Source organism: Anopheles moucheti (genome assembly GCF_943734755.1).
Source record: "Anopheles moucheti chromosome X unlocalized genomic scaffold, idAnoMoucSN_F20_07 X_unloc_24, whole genome shotgun sequence".
In the NCBI taxonomy this organism is placed as follows: Eukaryota; Metazoa; Arthropoda; class Insecta; order Diptera; family Culicidae; genus Anopheles; species Anopheles moucheti.
Window position 1 is genome coordinate 55,072 of NW_026453531.1, and position 4,929 is coordinate 60,000.

A 4,929-nucleotide genomic window follows, 5' to 3' on the forward strand; every position below is an offset into this window, starting at 1 on the left:
GGCGAGCGCGCGATGTCCTTCGGCAGGACGAACCAGCGGGACAGGCGCTGCCTGCTGGTTGTGGCGTTGGATGTTAAGAACGCCTTCAACACTGCCAGCTGGCAGGCGATTGCGATGGCCCTGCGCGAGAAAGGGGTCCCAGCGCAGCTGCAACTCCTTCTCCGCGACTACTTTACCGACAGGGAGCTGGTGTACGACACCCATGACGGCCCGGTGTCACGTCGGGTAACGGCAGGCGTTCCACAGGGGTCAATCCTTGGCCCGACTCTGTGGAACGTCATGTACGACGGCGTTCTGCGAATCCAGCTCCCTGAAGGGGCCACCATCGTCGGTTTTGCTGACGACATCGCCATCCTGGCCGAGGGCCGCACACCGGAGGAGTCGGCGACGGTTGCCGAGACAGCGATTGAGGCGGTGATGGGGTGGCTTGAGGCACGTCATCTCAGTCTCGCCCCCCACAAGACCGAGGCGGTGCTCATTTCGAGTCTGAGACGAGGACGACTGGAGGTTCCGGTACGCGTCGGTGAAGTGACCTGCACCACTGGGAGATCGATGCGCTATCTGGGGGTCCAGCTTCATGAGAAGCTATCGTGGAAACCGCACGTGGAAGCGGCCGCGGACAAGGCCCTCCGTGCGGTGGCGGTCGTCACCTCGGTGATGCGAAACCACAGCGGCCCGCAGGTGGCCAAGCGGCGATTGCTGGCAGGAGTTGCGGAGTCTGTCATTCGGTACGCCTCGCCCATCTGGGCTAAGGCGACCGATATGCAGTGGTGCCGCAGACGACTGGCCCAGGTGCAGAAGCCGCTGGCACGCGGGGTGTCGAGCTCGTTCCGCTCGGTGTCCTATGAGGTGTCGGTGGTGATGGCCGGTCTTGTACCCTACCGTCTAATTATCCAAGAGGACGCAAGGTGCCACAGCAGGCTGTCGGCTGAACCTGGCATCAGCAGGAAGGAGGCTCGAGCAATGGAGCGAGCGGCCACGATGATAGAGTGGCAGAACGCGTGGGACCGTGCGGCGGCAACACCATCGGCCAGCCGCTATCAGACGTGGGCACACAGCCTGATTCCCGACCTGCACCGGTGGACGGGACGTAAGCACGGGAAGGTGGACTTCCACCTTTCGCAGGTGCTCTCCGGACATGGATTTTTCCGAGAGTACCTGCATGTCTGCGGCTTCGCTTCGTCCCCGGAGTGTCCACGGTGCGTAGGGTCGGTGGAGTCGGTGGCCCACGTCTTGTTCGAGTGCCCCGTGTTCGAGGAGATCCGACGTGAGCTGTTGGGCTGGGGGACTTCCGAATCGGTCCAGCTCAGCAACATGGCCGAGAAGCTGCTGGAGAGTGCGGAGTGGTGGGACCGCATTCAAAGGGCAGCGAAAAACATCACCACCGTGCTGCAACAGCTGTGGCGCGATGAGGAGGCCCTCGCCAGCGGTCGAGCGGAAGCGGCTTTCGCCGAGGACGAGGAAGTGGTCCTCGAAAGTGTGGCCGCACTCTTCGGCGAGGAAGTGGAAGACGTCTTCGTAGAAGACATCACGAGACGGGTAAATGAAACGCGAGCAGCGCGTCAACGGTCTGCCCGCAACAGACGGCTTCGCGGCAGGGCGGAGGATCGGGCACGTGTGCGACTGGCTGCGGACGTCGCAGCAGCACTGGCCGCTCGGGATGACGAGGTACTGCGGGCGGCAGTAGAGGCGGAGCGAGCAGGCCTAGCTCCTCCTCCAATTCCCCGAAGAAGTAGGGGAGAACCACCTTCCCCTGAGACGATCAGAGTTCGCCATGAGAGGCGACTGTTTATGCAGCGAATGTGGAGAGCGCGGGTCCAACGGGAGGGCCCTTCGACAACGCGCCGTCGTCGGACCGCGCCTACGGAGGCGGATCTAATCCGGTCTCGGCGGAATAGACGAGAGAATGAAAGAAGACGTCGAGCTGCAGGTCGGCGATGGACAGCTGCGGAGGAGGCTTCCGCCAGCGAGGCGGAATGGTCCGATCGCTAGATTGCGAGCTAGCTTGAGAGCCTAAAATGTTAAAATACGAGCGAGTCATGCGGACTCAGTTAGCGTACGCTTTCAATATGCGGGTAAAGGAAAGAGCAATTTAATAAAGAGATTGGGTAGGGACATCCGAAAGGGTTCATAATGACGCACGACAAATCCCTGGCGGGCGACGTCGTTCGTCAAGAGCGTGGGTTTACGCTATTGTTTTTAGAACATAATGTTTATGAACAATAAAACCTGCAATTGTTTAAAAAAAAAAAAAAAACGAAGTGGAGCTTGCGGCTTAATTTGACTCAACACGGGAAAATTTACCAGGTCCGAACTTATCGAGGTAAGACAGATTGAGAGCTCTTTCTCAAATTTAAGGGTAGTGGTGCATGGCCGTTCTTAGTTCGTGGAATGATTTGTCTGGTTAATTCCGATAACGAACGCGACTCAAACAAGCTAACTAGAACGCTGTCAGCAGTGCACCTCCGGGCGCACCTGACGTCAAGGCCGGCGGCCCCTTCACGGGCGGTCGTCGGCCACGTTTGCCCTGCTTAGCGGGACAACTTGTGTTTAGCAAGGTGAGAATGAGCGATAACAGGTCCGTGATGCCCTTAGATGTTCTGGGCTGCACGCGTGCTACAATGTGAGCAGCAGCGTGTTCTCGCCAATTGGCGCCCCCATTCCGAGAGGAACGGGAAATCACCCAAATGCTCATTTAGTTGGGATTGGGGACTGCAACGGTCCCCATGAACCTGGAATTTCTAGTAAGTGCTAGTCATTAGCTAGCGCTGATTACGTCCCTGCCCTTTGTACACACCGCCCGTCGCTACTACCGATGGATTATTTAGTGAGGTCTCTGGAGGCACACCTTCCGCGGTTCCTTCGTGAGCTGCAGCTGGCATGGCCGAAGTTGACCGAACTTGATGATTTAGAGGAAGTAAAAGTCGTAACAAGGTTTCCGTAGGTGAACCTGCGGAAGGATCATTACCGATCAATACATATATGTTGTTGTGTGAGTTGGTTAGAGAGATAGAGAAACACGGTATCAGCAGAACAAACTGCTATGTTACCTTTTGGGGGCCGCGCACGCCAATTAGACCCGCGAGAGAGGTGTGTCTATACTACGATATTGAGCGTGCGCGACCGTAGGCCAGTGGCCTTCGTACCTGTGCGCACACTCCCAATGGCAGCCATCGAACGCGTAAAGTGTGTGACACATGGGCGAAGGTAAAGACCCACTAGAACATATTTAAACACTGGCCTCGAGCGAGAGAGAACCTAATCAAGAGAACGAAAGTTGTGCAAGATCGCGCCGATGCCGCCCACATCGCGCGTCGATCAATGGGAAGGAAGACCAATGGTCATCCTTGTCCACCCTGGACGGCTTCGAAGGAACCGAGAGGTGCACGGTTACGCTGTCCGGGGACTTAAGTTGTGAGAGATGCACCTAGCGCATAACGAAAACATAGGAGACAGTTGAACATACCAAAACCCTAGGCAGGGGATCACTCGGCTCATGGATCGATGAAGACCGCAGCTAAATGCGCGTCAGAATGTGAACTGCAGGACACATGAACACCGACACGTTGAACGCATATGGCGCATCGGACGTTTAAACCCGACCGATGCACACATTCTTGAGTGCCTACCAATTCTTGTTACACACTATTCCAAAACTACAGGACGCCCGCGTACCAGCGGCACGCCTGGGCGAGCAGCACGCCCGGGAGTGTGTCGCAGGCTTGAACACACGCGTTTGGCGCACTGTGCATCATGGCGTGCTCGGACCCCCTCCGCGGGGGACCTTGGGCGCTGAAATGGTAAGGCGGTACAGTTGGCCCAGTGGGTGCGTGTCGTGTCGCACGGTTCGAACTTCGGCTATAAGACAACCTGGGAGCACCGGAAGCCCTTGAACACCTGGCTTGCCGTCTGTTGCCGGGACCCGCCGTCTGGCCGAGTCGTGTAACGCGTGCGGTACGCCCACCCGCTGGATACAAGCGAACAAGTGCGTGCTACTATTTACCATTCGGGAAAAATCCAACGTAGGCCTCAAGTGATGTGTGAGAACCCCCAGAATTTAAGCATATTAATAAGGGGAGGACAAGAAACCAACAGGGATTCCCTGAGTAGCTGCGAGCGAAACGGGATAAGCTCAGCACGTAGGGACGGCGCGTACCTCGCGTCTGTCCGATTCCGTGTACTGGACCGGTCCGTTATCTACCACTTACGGTGCAAACAGTTCAAGTTCAACTTGAAGGTGGCCCATTATCCCACAGAGGGTGATAGGCCCGTCGAACGGCACGAAAAGTGAGGTGGTAGACGGTCGGCTCCATGGAGTCGTGTTGCTTGATAGTGCAGCACTAAGTGGGAGGTAAACTCCTTCTAAAGCTAAATACCGCCATGAGACCGATAGAAAACAAGTACCGTGAGGGAAAGTTGAAAAGCACTCTGAATAGAGAGTCAAATAGTACGTGAAACTGCCTAGGGGACGCAAACCTGTTGAGCTCAATGATCCGGGCGGCGATATTCAGCGGTGGTTGGCCCTCGCCGGGTCGGCTGCCGTGCACTTATCGGTCCGCAGTAACGGACATCGCGATCCATTACAAGTGTGAGTTTATTGTTCCGGCAACGGCCCCTGGCTCGTGGTTGGCGGCTCTTTAGTACGGGTGGCTCGGCGGCCTCCCCGAGCGAGAGTCTCCGCGCCTTTCACACCGAGAGGCGCAGGGCCCGACCGAGCATTTGGTGTGCCGCTGGAAGCGTGATGGATTGGTTAGAGCGGGGTCGAGAGGGCAGGTTCTCAAGCCGGAGACCTTCGAAGCACTCACCCCCGATCTGTGATGACGCATTATGCATTGAGATACCCTCGGGACCCGTCTTGAAACACGGACCAAGAAGTCTATCTTGCGCGCAAGCCAATGGGTATTGGCGGTCCTACCCCGGGCCGCTGGA

General features: G+C 57.2%; 1 non-coding gene and 1 pseudogene across 1 annotated transcript; both read left to right on the forward strand.

Moving 5' to 3' along the window:
* The first annotated feature begins 3,469 nt into the window (after window positions 1-3,469).
* Window positions 3,470-3,627, forward strand: LOC128308126 (5.8S ribosomal RNA). The gene has a single exon (XR_008288072.1). It is a non-coding gene; the product is annotated as a 5.8S ribosomal RNA (ribosomal RNA).
* A 419-nt stretch (window positions 3,628-4,046) lies between these two features.
* LOC128308125 (uncharacterized) overlaps window positions 4,047-4,929 on the forward strand; it is a 3,523-nt pseudogene continuing 2,640 nt past the window's right edge.